Below are 20,226 nucleotides of genomic sequence, written 5' to 3'. Positions count from 1 at the left end.
AGGCTAGATTACTGTAATGCACTTTTGTCAGGTTGTTCCAGCAGGAACCTCAATAAACTTCAGCTGGTTCAAAATGCTGCAGCCAGGGTCCTTACTAAAACTAGAAAATTTGACCATATCAGTCCAGTTCTATCAGCACTTTATTGGCTCCCAGTTAAATTCCGTATTGAATACAAAATTCTTCTATTAACATATAAGGCCCTACATGGCCTCGCTCCTGAGTACCTGCAGGATCTTATTGTATATTACGAACCATCAAGACTACTTAGATCTCAGGGTGCTGGCCTCTTACTCGTTCCCAAAATTCAGAAAACCTCAGCAGGGGGAAGAGCCTTTTCTTATAAAGCCCCCCAACTCTGGAATAACCTTCCAGATAATGTTCGGGACTCAGACACAGTCTCAATCTTTAAATCTAAGCTGAAAACTTATATGTTTAGTTTAGCTTTTGGTAATTAATGTTTCTTAGATAAGGGCTGCAGGTCCAGGGGTTCGCGGACCCAGGGATTTGTAGTACACTGAGAAGCTGGAGCTGTCGTCTCACTGCTTACACGCGATCACTCAGGTTTGTTGACGGTGGAGCAGATAGATGCTGGTGTTCTCAGGGTGCGCCCGTGTCCGTGTTACCTTCTGGCTCTCTCCTTTTAATTATGCTGTGATATCCTGCCGGAGTCGTCAGACATACCCTGATGCCGATGCTAAACATTCTCTGCCCTCCATAAAATTCCTCTTAGAACTAACTTTTTCTCTTTTTACCTTCTTCGAGTAAATGGCCACCCAGCCCGACCTGCTGGAAGATTGCCCGCTGAGGTCCCCTCTACCTGCATCTAACCAGCTGCCACCTACCAGTCCGGCCAGCGGGTCCCCCCCAACCCGCCACCACCCATGGCTCATCCACCTGCCGCTGCTGCCTGTTTGGTGGCCTTGCTGAAACTTAGATGGACTCGTGTCTGTCTGACACTATTAATATCACCACTATTAACTTTCTGTTGTATCTGCTTTGGTAATTTTTTATCAATAATGTTTAAAATAGTCTGGCCAGAGGTCCCCCTTGTGAGTCTTTGTTCCTCCCAAGGTTTCTTCCTCCAGCTCTGAGGGAGTTTTTCCTTGCCACTGTCGCCGTTGGCTTGCTCAGGGGGGTCTTTGACCCTTCATGTTATTTCTTCTTTATTCTGTCTCTGTCCTTTATTAAGTACTAATTATGTAAAGCTGCTTTGTGACGACAACAGTTGTAAAAAGCGCTATACAAATAAATTTGACTTGACTACTTTGACAACACACTGTGCTTTAATGGGACTATCTGATATCTATTCTCCATGTAAGATAATAGTGGCAAACATGTCAATCAGCTCATTAATGTGTACACACTGAACTTTCATTTTTCACAGACAACATTTGGTAGTGTGTAAGAAATTCCGCTGCGTATACTCTCACCAGAAAATGAAGTGCTGAATCATCTTTCAATGCAATGAGAATACGTTCTTGTATATTAATCCATTACAGTGTGTGCAGAATTATTAGGAAAGTTGTATTTCAGAGGATTCTTTTTATTATTGAACAACAACTATGTTCTCAATCAACCCAAAAGACTCAAAGCTTAAATATCAAAGCTTAATATTTTTGGAAGTTGGAGTGGGTTTTTTCCTAGGAGGATATCTGTTTGTGCAGGTAACTATTACTGTGCAGAATTATTTGGCAACTTAATAAAAAACAAATATATACCCATCACACTTGTACATTTTATGAGGGGCTACAGGTTCTCTATGGGGTTCAGATCAGGCGAACAAGGGGGCCATGTCATCATTTTTTCTTCTTTTAGACCCTTACTGGCCAGCCACGCTGTGGAGTATTTGAATGCATGTGATGGAGCATTGTCCTGCATGAAAATCATGTTTTTCTTGAACGATATAGACTTCTTTGCAGTAGGTCTGGGAGTTGAGCTTCACTCCATCCTCAACCCAAAAAGGTCCCACAAGTTCATCTTTGATGATACCAACCCATACCAGTACCCCATACCAGTACCCCACCCCCACCTTGCTGACGTCTGAGTCGGAGTGGAGCTCTGTGCCCTTTACTGATCCAGCCTCGGGCCCATCCATCTGGCCCATCTAGAGTCACTCGCATTTCATCAGTCCATAAAACAGTCTTAAGATATTTTTTAGCCCAGTCTTGACATTTTATCTTATGCTTCTTGTTCAAAGGTGGTCATTTTTCAGCCTTCAAAAGTTTTTGAATTTCAAGACTGCTGCATCCCTCTGCAAGACATCTCACAATTTTTTACTTTTCAGAGTCAAATCTCTCTTCTGACCCATTTTGCCAAAGGAAAGGAAGTTGCCTAATAATAATAACACCTTATATAGGCTGTTGATGTCATTAGACCACACCCCTTCTCATTACAGAGATGCACATCACCTGATTTACTTGATTGGTAGTTGGCTTTCAAGCCTATAGAGCTTGGAGTAGGACAACATGTATAAAAAGAATGAATTGATCAAAATACTCATTTGCCTAATAATTCTGCACACAGTGTATACTGCACATCTCCAGAAATTTTTGTATTTATTTTAGTTTAGCCAAACTGTCAGACTGCATTTTTAACTTGTTTAGAGTAAAACGGCAAGCTGTTTTTTACTGACTGGAGGACTCACTTATCCGAGAAAAAAAAAATCTTCAAATGCCTTGCACATCTTTATAATGTAACTATGTTTGCTTTCAAAGTGCATAGTCCATGCATGGGCCAAATTTTAGAATCAATCCATGGTAATGCCATACAAAATGATGTTTTGGTCTCAAGTTGTTATCTAGAAACAGTGCCTTCCTGGAATCTAAATATTTTTGAATCAGTGTACCTAAGTAAGCAACCTGAGGCCTTGAAATGTTCTGAGCACAAACCCAAGTCAACTATGTATATAAGTGGTAGAGTTAACTGGCACACATCATCTTGTGGATCCTGGACTCTGTCTCCAGTTATTAGAGGCAACAGCTAAGTGTTTTAGGACTGACCTTACATGGCTTGAAGGAAGCATCTGTGTTTGCATTTTTGAACTGCTTAATATACCTTTTAATACCGCAGGTAAAGATGAAATGGCCAAGACAAGGAGGCAAGCCAAGCAGACATACATCTTAATGTTTCTAATAATTAAATACTGACCTGAACTTTATTCCTTGAACATCTGGCACTTCTTCAGTCTCTAACTGATCAACTGCAGACAGATCTTTCAGTAGTATATTCTGGTCCACATTAGGTTGGGTCATTACCTTGAAATTCAGTTTGAGAAATTAGACAGTATCTGCAGAAATATTCAGAGGAACTGAAATCTTCAGTAAATTCACCCACACAGCCCAGGTTCTATCTCCAGTAATGCAGTTCCTTTAACAACAGTTTCATGTGACATTGTTGTCCCTGTCTCCTTCAGGACTTTTAAGTCAGCCACTAACTTTGTAAAACCTGGCCATGGCCAAATTCTTTAAAGTCCTTCTCTCTACACAGCAAAACCAGCTGCATGGGCTCAACATTTGATCGAACTTGGGGAGGCAAATTTAATAGTGAAAAGTACAAAATGCTCCTTTTCTGCAGAATCCTAAGAGTTCACCACCTCAAATGCAGCCTGGGATAAAACCAGTTTAAAAAAAGTTGGGTTTTCCTGAAAAAACTTACTATCATGGCTGTCACATGATCTGGTATGGAAACATCATTACGATCCACTGATATGAGCCCTGTCACGCCCGCGCCGCCGCGCCCGCCCCAGAGGCGGTCCCGGGCTGCGGCTCACAGGAAATAATGAACTATTTGTTAATGTACCATGTCATGTTTATTCATGGAAGGACTTTTATGTTGAAATGGACTTTCGGGTTGACGCCCCTCGTCGCCATTTTGGTTTCGGGTTTTGTTTGTCATGTGACTGTTCGTTGTCTGGTTAATGTGTTACACCTGTGGGCTGGTGTATTTAAGTAGGACTAGTGCCAGCTGCTGGTTGCTGAGGATTACCCTTAGTGCACCACATGCACCCAGGTTATTCAGTTAATGGTAGAGACTCAGGATTCATTGGTTTAGTCTGTAGAGTGCTTCCTTGTACAAGAGGACTCTCTCTACCTAGCTAGCTTAGCAGGGGAAGCTAACTAGCTAGGCATCTCTAGGCAGGGAGCTACTGCAGGTCTGCGGTGATCTCTCGCCAGGCTTCTTCGGTTCAGCAAGCTGGGGTCCTGGAGCTCCAGGAGTGAGCGACTCTCCAGCTTGCTTCAGCAGTTAGCTCTCCTCACCGTTGGACTGGAACAGTCGTCTAGGTTTGGTGGCTGACTCCTCACGCTCTCAAGTCTAGTAAGTTCAATGCGCCTGACTAGCGCTACTCTATATGTCCTAGTTCATAGCTTTCCCAGGCTCGGCTTGGAGGTTTCTTTCTGAGTAATGGTATTTGCTCAGCCCTGGCAGCTAGCACTGCCCTAGTTCCTCACCAGCCCCAGGTGTGTTCCTTTTGTTTGCCCAGTATGGTTTGTCACAGTTTTGTTTAGTTCTTCCTTATCCCTTGTAATTGGTGCTGCATTTCTGTTTTGTCTATGGTTTATTGTTATCAATAAACTCCTCGCTTTGGTCCATCCCCTGTGAGTGTTCTCCCATCATTGTCAGACCGAGTGGATCATAACAAGCCCCTGCCACAAATTGGATTCTAGTGCACTTTTCAAACTGTTTAATACAAGAACCTCTGCCTAAAAACACCCATTTTGCTTCAACATAATTAAACTGGGTTCTAGAGTATGCTATTTATAGGTCCTGTGAGGCAAGCTGAGAACAAGTCAGATTCCTTCATTGTATCACAGATTTTTTTTCAATATGTTTATCTGATACTGACAAATCTTTCAGAAGCAAGTGTAAGCTATTCAAAATGTATGCCTGTCCCAACTCATGTATATTCTGAATCTTTTAAACTTCTTTCTTTATTCTGAATAGATGCTGGATTAAGATGTTGTCCCTGTAATATTATGTAAAACATATACACATTTCTAAGAAACAAGTCACTGAAATTAGTCCTGTCCTCAAAAGTTTCTTCAGCATGTGAAACACTGGCAGTGTCTTGTATGTTAGTAACATTATGCTCACTTGTAGAAGGACAGTCAAAATTCTGATTTTGGAATGAGTCATAAATCACATTTAGAGAATGTCTGAGTTCTACATTTTAGTGATGCTAAAGCAGTATCTTGGGAAACCAATGGCATTATGTTGGCGATAGAAGTAAGACTTTCAACACACTTGAAAATACAACGTGGTTCATTGCAATGCAGTTTGCAACGTAGAACATAGGCTTTTAGAGACTGAACTGATTCTCCACAAATGCCACAGAAATACATGGTCAAACAGGCATATATCCAACGCAAAACGAACGTATTACTATGCCATTGTAGACAGGTATATGCTCATGGTATATGCTCTAGCAAAGTAAGTATAGTTATCTGGGACTGGATAGTAATGTTTATAATCATACTGAAATGTTTACCTTGTTAAAAAGCCCATATAACAAATGTCCAAAATACAGTGCAAGAAATGTGTCCACAGATTTTATACTTGCTTTTTCAAGATGTCATGAGACAGACAAGAACATTCTGCTAAAACTGTTAAAATCAGGTTACATAAATTATTTGAAACATATCAATCTAATTGAAGTAATGCAAGAAGTAATGTATATATTAAGAAAAATAATTGCAAAAATCAGTGTTATTACTTGCACAATGGTTAGTATATTTAAAAGGGAAAATGTATTCACAAAAAAAGAAATATAGAATTTACTGTTAAATAGGCTGTTAAATTTTACAGAATATTTCAGTTTTTTTTAGATATGTAAAAATGTGTTTTAGCTGATGTATTTACGGTATTTCACTGTTATAGAAACAGTTTCTTTAGAGTTGGTTTGACAGTTTTTCTCAAATTGTCAAATAGAAAAAAAAAAGAAGAAAGCATTTATACATAACATACATATGCACTGAAGACTTACATGTTATACACATATATACATATATTAACATTTTTTTTCAATTTAAGCTTCTGTTTTGGGGCAGTGATTTATTTAACCTTGCAGTCATGACTGACCAGGACCTCTGTATATTAGAATTAGGGGTAAACCCAAACTGAGGTGACCAATAAGGTACGCCAGATACTCTTCCAATGGTGTAAATTGATTTCAAATTGGTGTAAGTCCGTAAGACTTACAGGGTTACAGGTAAAGGTTTTTGATATGTTGTCATTAATTCAGTGTAAACTGACTTTGCTTTGCTGAAATTGCAAACTGTGTGAGGGAGGGTCAGCAATGGTTTATTCCATCGAACACCATAAGCATGCATGGAAATCCATTAGCTCGCATGAAGAAGGATGTCCTGGAAGATTTACTCTCTGTTTGAGAGTCTGAAAAGAGCAAAACCTTTATCACAAAAAATATTGTGGAAATTAAATTCCATGAACTGACTAATTTGAATTGTCCCCTGTTTAAAAGGCCATAGTTATTCCAAATAACCACAGGATTATGAACACCACATGAACACAACAATTAATACACGTTTTTCCATAGCCCTTCACAATTTAAAAAAATGTAATATTAAATCCCCAGATTTTGAAGCAGTACCTTAAGACCTGTTCCTGTATACACCAAATACTGAAGCCAATGTGGCTAAGCTAGAGATGCCTCAATAAAACACCATGGAAGTATAGTAAACTAACATACCCTGTTTACACCTGGTTACTTCATGTGAGTCATTTTTATTATTTTTAATAATTAAATCCTAATAAGAATTTAGCCACTTTTACACACACTATCTGCCACTATTAATATTTCCACTATTAACCATCATTACTCTCAAAATTGAGAGAGACATTAAGGCAGACTTATGTCAAAACCTGAAGAATGAGGAAGCTGAATGTAAACATGCAAAAGAGAAATAGTGCCCTCTATTGAAAGACATGTTTTTGTACAGTGCAGCTGGGTTTCCTGACACTGTGGGCTCCAGGGCACAGTAGTACAGTGCAGAGTCTGCTACTACAGCAGAGGAGATCTCCAGATCCACTTTTTTATCCTTTTTATGACGTTTGGTGGACAGTCTTAAGTCAGATGGTTGAGCTGTAGTAATATGTCCACTGGCTTCATTAATCAGCAACAGAAACTCTGGTCTTGCTCCAGGCTTTTGCCTATACCAGTGGAGACTCCATGGTGATCCATCATATGTGCAGGAGAGTGTGGTCCTGCTGCCTTCACTCAAAAACACACTGGCATTGTTCTGTGTGATGGTGTCAGCGGTTTCACCTAAAAAGACATTACATAAAAATAATATTTAGATATTTTAATACTTTATTATTATTTAAAAAGAGTTGAGTGAATAGTATGCTGTAATCTAACATTCCGTCCTTATACTGTTGAGTTTGTATGACTTACCAATGCTGTAAAGAAGCATGATAACATAGAAGAAAAGTATCATGATAGGTGAGAGTGAGTTCAGACCTCCAGCATTGGACATTTTTAACAGTACTGTTTCTCTTTTGGTGTGTGTACTGTATCCTATTTCTGGCTCCACCCACTCCTAGTTCACAAGACTTCTCACTCATCTTAGTTCTGATCTCATTTCATCTGATAATGCAGTTATTGGCTGGGAAACCTCTGTGTTGTTAAATGGAAGTGTTACGTAGAATTCAATATAATCATATTAATATACTTGTAAAAAGTTTGAGAACACCACCAATTTTCCAGTTTTTCACCTAAAATTATACAGTGTCCAGTGACATTAAGTGCAATAATAAGCACTAAACTGCCAGGGCGTTTGAGGGAAAACAAGACTAAAACCGGACAATATAAATTGTAGACAGGGGGCCTTTCTAAGGAACAAGTCATTATAACAACTTACAACTGGTCTGTACCTACAAAAGTAAATTAAGCTTTGAAAATTGATGCAAACAATGCACTCTTTACAAACACTTTATGTAGAAGCAGGGACACAGTGACTGTGTTACTGCATTGTCCACTGCAGTATTAACACAACATTGCAAGATTGCTATCATAATCTCTATGTCAGGCCTGCGTTATCTGACTCCCCAAGCCCAAATAAGGAGCCGGGGCTTTCCTCCTTAAGCGCAACTACGAACACCTGGGACTGGGGCTTCTTAAGTCATAGGTTTTCCCTTTCTTGTTGCCATGCCATGCTGTTGCAACTTCTGTACCACAGCGTTCTACGGTCTGCTCAAGGGAGACGTATGTTGATCTTGTCATTGCGAGTTTGGTCTTACATCTGTTGCCCTTGTTACCTTGTATGCCCAGACAGTTAGACTGTTTTGTCACTGTTTTTATCACCCTGGTTTTGCCCGAAGCCTTGCTTCGTAGTTTTTTGTTCATTCGTTTCCGAAGTCCTGCTTTGCAGTTTTGCATGCATAGTTTTGGTTCTTACTGCATCCCCGCCCAAACCCGTAGAGTGTTTTTGTTTTATGGGTTCCTTGTTTTCTTTTGAACCGCTCAGCTACCTCCCAGTCCCAGGCGTATTACTTTGCCTGGTTTGTGTAGTCAAGTTCTGCTTTTTACCTTCTGGTTTTGCCCATTAGATTGCTGCACCTCTGGTTTTGCTTGTTTGTTTTTGTTACTTAGTTTTTATATTAAAGTCTTGCATCGTCCTACCCTGCAAGTGTTTCCTTGTGTTCACTGCCACACCTGACCCGGCATGACACTCTAGAAAAAGACACTTAACAAAGGAAGATAGCATCAGAAGACAAGTCAGAAAGTAGAGAAAATGAGTGAGAAGTAAAAGTAGAGAAGATGTCTGTTACAGGAAGAGAGACAAATGCACAACAACATCAAAAGACAAGTTTCTGAGAGTCAACCACTTCCTATCACTGTGGGCCTCAGGGCACAGTAGTAGAGTGCAGAGTCTGATATTGTGGCAGAGTGCCTCTCCAGACTCTTTTCAGTTACATTCACTGTAGCTTTGTCTACAGAGAGTGAGAACTATAAGTCGGTTTCGACCAGCTTTTGGTGTGATTACTGCCCATTCGTCCTGACTTATGTGCTGAGCAGCAGGTCTGAGCCAGATAAAAGGAAGCCACCAATGGTGACAGGCTGGACAGGTGGTCATTCTTTAACTTTGTAAAAGAGTAAAGTGAAGAAATTAGTTCTGTTTTGGATTTATCTCCATAATGTGAACAAATGATCAGAGTGTGTCAACTGACAGATCTGACTAAAATAGCCAACTGAAAGTAATTAGTCAGAAGGCAACACAGACATGAGAGCACCCTGAAACACTGGCATCCATCCGCTCCTGAATGATCACATGCAAATGGTGGGATGACAGCACCAACACTTTTTTTAAAAAAAAAGGTAAAAGGTGCATGTATTTGTCACTGTACAGTGTACACTGTACAGCGAAATGTGTCCTCTGCATTTAACCCATCTGTGGTAGTGAACACACACTCACACACACACACACACATGTGTTAGGGGCAGTGAGTACACACACACCCAGAGCGATGGGCAGCCAACTCCAGCGCCCGGGCCTTGCTCAAGGGCCCAACAGTGGCAGCTTGCTGAGCCCAGGAATCGAACCCACAACCCTGATATCGATATCGATATCCCGGCGCTCTAACCTCTGAGCCACCACTGCCCCATTTTACCCATTGTTCCCTATTAACCCCTGCAGATTTAATATCAGGGAAACAATATTTCTAAACTTCACAAGACCAAAACCTGAACTAAACAAGCAACTTTTTAGCCTAGACATAAAGACTGAAGCTGTGTCCCAAACATTATCCGGGAGCTTATTTCAGAGTTAGAGGGCTTTATAAGAAAAGGCTCTTCCCCTACTGAGTCTTTCTGAATTTTGGAAACTAGTAAGAAGCCAGCACCCTGTGATGAGATTGTGATGTCAATACAAGGTTTTTATCATTAATAGGGGCTTTAAATGGAAGCCAGTGCAATGTTGTTCTACATCAAGTTCAACTGTGATAGCAGGCATGTAGCCAACAGGTGGCAGGCTAGTGTGGGTGGGTATCCTCATTCACTGAGAGAGACAGACTTGGGCTGGCAGAAGTGGGAGGGATTTGCTGCAGAACATCCTGTGTAAATCAAACTTTTTAAATATAATTCTTGCATATCCTGAAGTAATGAACCTTCACTAGAAATAATCTATTTTTACTCTCTTTGGTAACACTTCTGAGAACTGCGGATAACTTTTTTGATAACTTTTAATGTCTTGTGCTTTGCAGATGATGGTCAGCAACCTGCCAAGAGGCCATCATATTTAAGCAAGTTTTCATACTGGGAGGAGTCACAGACACGGAAGGGCCACAATCTCTGAGCAGTGAGCTGCCGAATAAAGCAGCTCTCAAACTCAGCCCATCAGATGCTCACACTGGCTCTAATTTCTAGGTCCTTCACAATCTTTCTTGCCTTGGTCAAGCAATGCTTGTAGTGGATGGCCTGCAGGTCAGGAAGTTCGGTATTAATGATGCACTCAGCACATCTGTGGATCCAGACAAGGTGGTAGCTCCTCTCCTGCTTCTTGCTGTAGTCCACTATCAGCTCCTTTGTTAAGTTGATGTTAAGGAGGAGATTTCATCTTTATCAGAGATCAGACCCAGCACCACAACAATGTCATCAGCAGACTTGACAATAATGGTTGTGCTGGAATTGGGTACATAAGTTGAATTGGTTCTACTTAAAAAAGTGCTTTTCTTTTCTTATCTCATCTTTCATGTATCAGTGTCACTAAATCGCAACTGTGGTCTGCATCTGGAATATTGTTGATGCTGCTGTAGACAGTTGAGAAAGTTAATGTGAAGATTAAAAGTTACTTATTTTTTATTCATATTTTGAAGATGTTCCTCAAGTACATGTTAGACAATGAATTCAGCCAACTCACACTTGCAGTTCATTTGAAGAAAAAAATAGGACAAACAAATACAAAAATAATATTTTACCTGTGTTTTTATTATTATTTTAACAATGGCAATATACAAACACAATGCTGTTGTATTACCTTGGTTAAGTCTTGCCTTTATCTGGCAGATCTAAATTATTACTCTCTGAAGGTTCACAGGTTTAAAACATCAAGTAGGCTACATGTGATCAAGTTTATTGACTTTTGTAACAGCACCACAATCCACATGGTCTCATAGTTAAGCAAATATAGTATTATTATAATTATTAACAATCTGTCCAGAAAAAAAGCTCCATAATTGTTCATGTATGTACTTATTTATTAGTTTATTATAGGCAACAAGATGAGGCTTGATCATACTCAAAGGTGTATCCAGTATTGAATGCATTTTAGTAATGTCAAATATATTATAGGACCATCAATGTGTACTACTGAGTATTACCATGTTTCATGGAGCAGAAAATATGATGAGTAGTTGCCTATAAGTATTGTAATGGTGCAAGCCGTCAAACTTCAGAGGCATGTTAGCAAAAACCTTTACTGAAATGTAAATGTGGTGCTTAGTTGGGACATTTCAGTTGGGTTCTCTTGAGTCTCTGCCAAGGGTATTTTCAGACTAGGCTACATACAGTGGGGAAAAAGTATTTAGTCAGTCACCAATTGTGCAAGTTCTCCCAGAGAGAGAGGCCTGTAATTGACATCATAGGTAGACCTCAACTATGAGAGACAAAATGAGAAAACAAAATTCAGAAAATCACATTGTCTGATTTTTAAAGAATTTATTTGCAAATAATGGTGGAAAATAAGTATTTGGTCACCTACAAACAAGCAAGATTTCTGGCTGTCACAGACCTGTAACTTCTTCTTTAAGGGGCTTTGTTTGTCACACTCAAAACTCCACTATGGTGAAGACCAAAGAACTGTCGAAGGCTCCAGAAATAAAATTGTAGACCTGCACCAGGCTGGGAAGACTGAATCTGCAATAGGCAAGCAGCTTGGTGTGAAGAAATCTACTGTGGGAGCAATAATCAGAAAATGGGAGACCTACAAGACCACTGCTTATCTTCCTCGATCAGGGGCTCCACGCAAGATCTCAGCCCGTGGGGTCAAAATGATCACAAGAACGGTGAGCAAAAATCCCAGAACCACACGGGGGGACCTAGTGAATTACCTGCAGAAAGCTGGGACCAACGTTACAAAGGCTACCATCAGTAACACACTACGCCGCCAGGGACTCAGATCTTGCAGTGTTCTTGACGTGTTCCCCTGCGGAAGAGTATTGGGAGAATGTCTTATGGTCAGATAATACCAAAGTAGAACTGTTTGGTACAAACACAACTTGTTGTGTTTGGAGGAGAGTGAATGCTGAGTTGCATCCAAAGAACACCATACCAACTGTGAAGCATGGTGGTGGCAACATCATGCTTTGGGGCTGTTTCTCTGCAAAGGGACTAGGATGACTGGTCTGTGTACATGAAAGAATGAATGGGGCCATGTATTGTGAGATTTTGAGTGCAAACCTCCTTCCATCAGCAAGAGGCATTGAAGATGAAGCGTGCTGGGTCTTTCAGCATGACAATGATCCCAAGCACACTGCCAGGGCATTTCAAGGTCCAGTCTCCAGATCTCAACCCCGTAGAAAATATCACTGCTCTAGAGGAGATCTGCATGGAGGAATGGGCCAACATACCAGCAACGGTGTGTGCCAACCTTGTGAAGACTTACAGAAAACGTTTGACCTCTGTCATTGCCAACAAAGGATATATAACAAAGTATTGAGATGAACTTTTGTTATTGACCAAATACTTATTTTCCACCATTATTTGCAAAGAAATTCTTTAAAAATCAGACAATGTGATTTTCTGATTTTCTGATACCACTGAAGATTGTTTACTTTTACATCATACTTGCAAGAGAGAGTAACTGTTTCATCTTTAAGAGCATGCATTTGGTTCTTCAGTGGTGTTATTGATAGTGAAAAACAGTTATCTGCAACAAAATAAAAACGATCACAAGAAATCAGTGTTAATGAACAAAAACAGAAATCATCATTATATTAGACTTAATTACACTTACCAAGTATTATCATAAACGCAGCCAGAGAGCACAGAAACATCATGGTGATTACAGTTCGGATAATGAGGAGAGATTTGGGTGCTAGTTCAGAAGCATGTAAAGGCTCCTCCTCCATTTGTCAGTGTTTCTGTTATAAGGACAGCGGAATGCAGTTCAGAGCAATGTTACAGTATTTTTTTTTTTTATGATGGCTAGTCTCACTCTGTGCTCCTACATTTGTCAGTGTGTCTGTTATAAGGAATGTAGTTCCATAAACACTTTTGCCAAGAAAAAGTATCGAGCCCCATTAAAAGATGTTTGAATTTGTGAATTAAATAAAGGTGTCTCAAATAGTTTGAGCGATGCCATTGAAGAACCACTTTTGGTTCCATAAATAACTATATTTGTAATAAAGGTATATGAATGTAGAAAACCTTTCATTCAACATTCATTAAGTGATTGTTCTGTATCATTTTAAATGGTTCTTTACATTTCTCTATTACAAACATGGTTCTTAAAGGAAACAAAAGTGGTTCTTTGGTGGCATCACTCAAAGAAGTATTTAAAGCACCTTCACTTTTAAGATTGTTGTTTTGATTGGTTGGATGACTTTTTGATTGCAAATTTTAAACAGTGTTACAGATTTATTGAATTGAGATTTGGATTGTGGTCATGGAACATTCACACTTTTGTTGTCCAACTACTGCTGTACTTTGTTGTGTGGATCATTTTCTGACAGAAAGGAGAAGAGTCTTTCTAATTTAAGTTTTTAGCAAACTCATGTCTACCAGTATCTCCCTGCTTACATTCACTCTTTAGTATAAAGCATGTCCTCAACATGATGCTGTCACCAACATACTTCACATTTGGGAGATGTTGACATTGCTGTCTAATGCAAGAATTTAATGATTAACAGAACAGCAATCTAAAGGGCATAACTCTAAAACAACAAACTGAACTTGCCTGGGACTAGGAGGGCTCTGAACGGTATAACAGGAAACACATAACAGAATGAACACAATCTGTTGGGTAGGGGCCAGGATACAAAAGAAAACAAAACTCATTAACTAAAACTGCAAAGCAGGGCTTTGGGGGGGAAAAAACAGGAAAACAAACAAACTAAGAACTACGACGCAAGGCTTCAGATCAAAACGAGAGCTAGAAACAGTGACAAACAAACATGACCTAATAACAGGGCAGACAAGGAAACGAGGACAGACCAAGGTCAGAACAAACATAAAAATAGCTAGATCTATGTACTTCTTCTTTGAACAGACAGTATGCGACTGTAGACAGTGTTACTGAGCTCTGCTAAAGTGTAAGTAGATTGGTAAATCTTTGTGCGCATATGTTGTTTATCTCTGTGTTACTGAGATATTTTGATGGATGATGGAATAAAATTGCCTCCTCATAAATTATATGTTTAACACTGATGAGTTTGGTATAGCAAATCCATTTCCTAAATATCCTATCTTACCCAATAATAACAGACATGTACAAAATATGTAAACTCATTTACAGTTAGGAAATAAGTCATTAGGGAAAATGAGCATCTAGTTTTTTCCCTTAATGCAATTAAGGCTCTTTTTATTTTTAGAGAGAGTGTAAGTACAGATAAGCAGTGTGGTTTAAATATTACTTTAATCTGCTTGTGTTCAAAGACACTAGAAGGTGTGTGAGTTTTTGTAAAGCTCCTTAGAGACTTTGTATCACTGGGCTACAACTTTAAGAGCACAGTAGTAGAGTGCGGTATCTAAAAGGCTTATTTCTCTTACAGTAAGATCAGTGGATGAACTGGATGTAGTACACTGAAATCTACTGTCTGCAGTGTGGCTATCACTTCGTAGTTGAGCCCCTCTAAGCAGTTCTAACAACAGTCTCCTGATCTGGTTTAATTTGATCAGCAGCAAACGCACCTGAAAGAAAAGTAGTCAAATATTTAAAAACATAAAAAAATGATTTTCCAAATATTTAAACACAACCTTATAGTGAGTACCTGATGCCATAATAAGAATGATGAGGAGATTTCTCTCCATTGCAAATATGATCAGATAAAATCAGTAGTGTGTTTAGGCTCTCAGTGCTCTAATGCTGATCTTTGTTATTGTGAATCTGTCTGAAGTAAGAGCAGTTATGAGAAACTATAACAGGAAACTCCTGCTCTGGGGAGCTGCTCCACGGTGCTTTCTGTCTTTGAGGAAGTGTAATTCAACACATAAACAAATGAACTACAATCAAAGCAATATTATATAAACAAACAGGCAGAGCTTTAAAATATTTTAATATTTATCAATATTTTGAAAAAATAAATAAATTAAATTACATTTGCAAAACTCCCTTGTTTAACTAACTTTAATTTGTTTGGATTTTCCTGAGCATTCTGTATATAAACACATATGCAAATGTTGAGGCACCCGTGTTGGTTTTTGAACAAATACAGACAAACAATCTGTATCTAATTAGTAAAAAAATCTGCAGCTAATTATCTTTAAAAAATAACATTTATTCCTTTAAATATCCATGCACTGTTACCTAAGTTAAAAAGTATTACATTTAAATAAATAGTATTTTTGCATGTAGAAATGTTTGGACACCTTTCGCACTTCCAGTTCCCAGTGTCTAAAATGTCATTAAGAAATAGCAGTTAAGGGGAACTATGGTCAATTAGCCATTGCATTTTCTCTCTTGCCAGCTGGTGGGCTGGGTGTATGCAAATTTCCCTTGTACAAAACTCTCACCACCATATACTAAACACCTCATTAATTAACTAGGTTATGGTAAATCTGACCTTTAGAGCACCTTTAATCCCTACCTCACATTTGTGCTGCTTGCCCATCCATTGCTGAAGAAGCACATATCAGTGGTCCACTGATACTTTTAAGGCTTTTGGGAGCATGGGGACTAATTGTGTTGTAATTACAAATATGAATAATAATGAAGAGGTCTTCCTAATGTCTGGAGAGGACTGGCATTATCTTCATTTATGATAATTAAAACAAATCTGTTATTTCAGTTAATTTTTTATTCAGTTGACTCATGGACAGTGACAGGAATTAAAAATGTAGAAAAAAGTGAATTCTTCAATGGATTTAAAGGATTTCTAAAATTACTAATAAAATGTGGTCTGATCTTACTCACCATTAAAGGACAAACAGTTGTACTTGTCTTTTAATAAGTTCACTGAGTAAACTTCCACAGTGCATGTTAGACAAAGCAAGTAAACCTCTGTGTTAATGACTTCTCCAAAAGCTGGTGTCACACCACACCCTAAATTCACAAAGCCTCCAGCATTGTGGAAGACCCAGTTAATTTCCACAGACCATTTTCATTGATGCTGTCTGGTGGAAGGTACCAGAGCAGCTGAGCCTGTCAGACTCTGCAAACGCTTCTTCCCCCAGGCCATCATATTCCTCAACACACAGGGACAGAACTTGCACCCACTCTGCACCTCTTTTTGTGCACTTTATCAAGAGCATGGCAGAAGTACTGTAGTCATCTACCTCAGAGTTGCTGAGTTCTGCTGAGTCTAAATATGTTATAGGCTGAGAATGCCTATATAGGCTGAGAATGTGTAACACATTCTCATAGCATGTTACATATCTCTGCATCTTGTCCTCAACACACACATTCAATACTGAATGCTGTGTAGAGGCTACATTGTTTTGTCTGTTTCTTGTACCTGTGTATGTTGTATTTATCATAGAGAATGAGTTTAATGTTTGAATTCAGCAGCAAAACAAACACGCCCCTTCCTTGAGAATTTCCAGCTTCCAGATCTTAGTTGCTGTTAAATACTTTACAAACATGATACAATCAAATATGATTTGCGAGAACATTGTGACAAACAGTTAACTTTACCTAGCTGAGCATTAGCTAGGTTGTAGGTTCGCAAACCAGTTGTAATTATCACAAACACTGATATAAGTGAAAAAAAAACATACTGACCATTTTTTGTGAAAGTTAAAATGTTAAAATATGTCAATATTACCCACACATCAAGCAGGAAAAGAGAAACATTTGCATCCCTTTTCATGTCTTTCAATGTTTAGAGGTCCTTCCACCATCCAAATGCCCTATGAGTGCTTACATGTCTTCATCCTTGTGCTTACCCCATTCTGTGTATGAGCATGAATGGCCCTTGCATAAATGCCCCCTGTTGCTGATTAGCTGGAATTGTGCTGTGTGGCTTCAAGCTACTTTGTTTGTTTCTCATTTACAGAGTCAGTATAAACACTGGACTTTATTTAAGCGTGCGAACAGACCATAGCGCAAGTGAATCATGAGGAAACATTTGCTGAATTGTCCAAAAAGTGTATTTGATTGAAATTGTATAATTTAACTTTAACAACCTGTTCCAGGGATTTTTTTCAAATGTACTCTGTGATCAGACCCAGGAAATATAAATGTTGATATAATGCTATTTTGTATTGATGGTGCCCACCCATTCTAGTTTACTTTAAGCTACAAGATAATGTTCGATCTCTCAAATCATGCTGACATTATAAAGGTGCACATATTTGTCATTTCACAGTGTACACTGTACAGCGAAATGTGTCCTCCGCATTTAACCCATCTGTGGTAGTGAACACACACACTAGTGAACTAGGGGCAGTGGGTACACACACAACCCGGAGCTGTGGGCAGCCAACTCCAGCGCCCGGGGAGCAGAGAGGGTAAAGGGCCTTGGCCTAACAGTGGCAGCTTGCCAGGCCCGGAAATCAAACCCACAACCTTGTTATCGATAGCCTGGTGCTCTAACCGCTGAGCCCCCATTATACCACTGCCCCCATTATAGTCTGAAAGTTAAGGAAGTTGTACGTGAACGTGGTGTTTTTCCATAGAATGAACACAAAGTGCTTTTCTGTAGGGGTCTTGTGACACATATTTATTAATATTTATTTTATACAACTTGTTAACAATGTACATTGGGGAAAATCACCTCTGAATTGTATGTAGTGTTGTCATCCATCTGTGTAGTAAAGTGCCATCCCATCTGTTTTGCAGTATTTGTGCGAATCTATACAGAATTTATATTCTTGTATACACTTCAGAATCCATTGTGCTACTTTTATTAGCAGTCGCATCATCAGTAAACACCACTGCCCTATATATGTCATATCACTGTGTTCAGGGAAACTATTTTAAGTATTCTTAAACATACAAGGTAGATTTGAAACATACTACTGCATATATATATATATATATATATATATATATATATCCATATTTGAAATGTACTTGAGTTAAAATTAAATCACATTTAGTATTACATCTAAAGATTTTTTATCTAATACAGCGAATCCCTGTTTCCTGTCCTGGATTCTTGCTGGAAGGTAAGGGAACAGTTAATGTAATTGATTGGCCTGGTAGTGTCTATACACAACCCAGCAATGGAAACAGGATTCAAGGTCTAGATTTGAAAACCTGTCATATACTTCTACTAACAGACATATTAAAAATTGTCTTCTTTACAAATACTAATGGCGCAATTCTGTATTAGTGCACAAGTAGACACTGTAGCATAAAACCTGGTCAGTAGAGACAGTAGAGATGTTTTTTTTCTCTTTCAAGTAAGCAATTGTCCCATAATGCAATTATCTCCACTGTTATTGAGTTCATGAAACAGGTATGGGAGTAGCAGTGAACTGAAGTAGGAAAAGGGAGGAACAGCATGAATTAAGTAAATAAAAAGAACAAAAGGTTTTTTTGTTTAGTATGTTCAGTATTCAAAATTACTAGTTTTTAGAATTATTCCTCAATTCTGCTTGAAAGTCATGACACACTGCCTCAGTGATCAACTTATTAAAATGTTTAAATGATTTAGATACTGAAACTTAAAACATCCACTTTCTTATCCTGTTTATAAAGTGTGATTGACTGTCTGTAAGGTTATGCAGCCTCAGTGAATTGACCAGTAGATTCAAATACCAGCATCTGATTTCAGTTCATCAGATACAGCCATTGATTGAGCTCTGTGTCATAGCATGACCCTTTAGGTTTATTATTATTTACACAAAATTCTCACACAAAAATACTAAACGTATAAACCACTGTAAAGCTTTTATTGATACTGTATGTGTGAATTTCCAGGAAAATCTAACTGGGATTACATCAGAATTTGTAAATGTTTTCAATTTAACACATTTAAAAATGTCTGTAATATTTAAAAAAAAAACTGATGTTGGGAATCTAATTAGTAAAACTGTGTGTTCCTGAATAAGAAGAAATGTTTTTGTACAGTGTAGCTAGGTTTTCTGTCACTGTGGGTGTCAGGGCACAGTAGTAGAGTGCAGAGTCTGATACTGAAAAAAAACTCTGGTCTGGATCCAGGATACTGTCAATACCACTGCAGATTGTACACTTTAACATTATAATTGCAGGAGAGAGTAACTGTCTCATCTTTAAGAGTATGCTTTTAGTTCTCCTGTGGTGTTATTGACTGTGCTGAACTGTTCTCTGCAACAAAGTAAAAAACATAAAATAAAATAAAATAGAATCTATGAGGCATCTATAATGAACCGTTCAAGTAAAATATCAAAATTTTCAAAAGTTTTATATCAGAGATGATCTGCCACTCAACCACTGACATACTTAGGCACATCATGACAATTAAGAACTGGTTAATACATTTCACATAGATCAAGACATAATTACACTTACCAAGTATTATCATACACACAGCCAGTGAGCACAGAAACATCATGGTGACTCCAGTTCAGGTAAAAAAAAGAGGATTGGGGTGTTTTTCTCCAAGCATGTAAAGACTCCTCCTACATTTGTTAGTGCAGCTGTTATAAGGACAGAGAAGTGCAGCCCAGAAGAGAAATGTAATTCTGTAAAACACTTTAAGATACGCAATAAGATGTTAGCTGTTTTAGACAGTGCCTCACATCCTCTTAACTAAACATTGAAAAAAGATAACAGGGATGCACATTTTGTGATTGAGTGATACATATGGACTGTGTTAAAAAGCACAGTGTAAGATCTAATGATGTGCAAGAACTGCAATAATGCTCCACAGTAAGTCTCCATATATTAAGACAGTACTGATCATCTGCTGACCCCTTTTTTTTATCTGTACAGTAAAGTGCAGTCTCATCTGTTTTGCAGCATTTGAGTGAATCTGTGCAGAAATGATAACTGTATACACTTCAGAATCCATTGTGTTACCAATATTAACAGTCACATTATCAGTAAACACCACTGACCCAGTTCCAACTGCAGCTATATATGCCTGTACCATAACATTGCATCTTAGGGACATCTGGCTGTTTTGGAAGT

At 38.6% G+C, this 20,226-nt stretch overlaps 1 pseudogene; it reads right to left on the bottom strand.

Moving 5' to 3' along the window:
• Positions 1-6,870: 6,870 nt before the first annotated feature.
• LOC140562780 (uncharacterized) lies at positions 6,871-19,546 on the bottom strand (annotated as a pseudogene).
• Positions 19,547-20,226: the final 680 nt, after the last annotated feature.

Source organism: Salminus brasiliensis, chromosome 9 (genome assembly GCF_030463535.1).
Source record: "Salminus brasiliensis chromosome 9, fSalBra1.hap2, whole genome shotgun sequence".
NCBI classification, from domain to species: Eukaryota; Metazoa; Chordata; class Actinopteri; order Characiformes; family Bryconidae; genus Salminus; species Salminus brasiliensis.
Note: the sequence above shows the minus strand (reverse complement) of the source record. Positions and strands in the feature narration are given on the sequence as shown.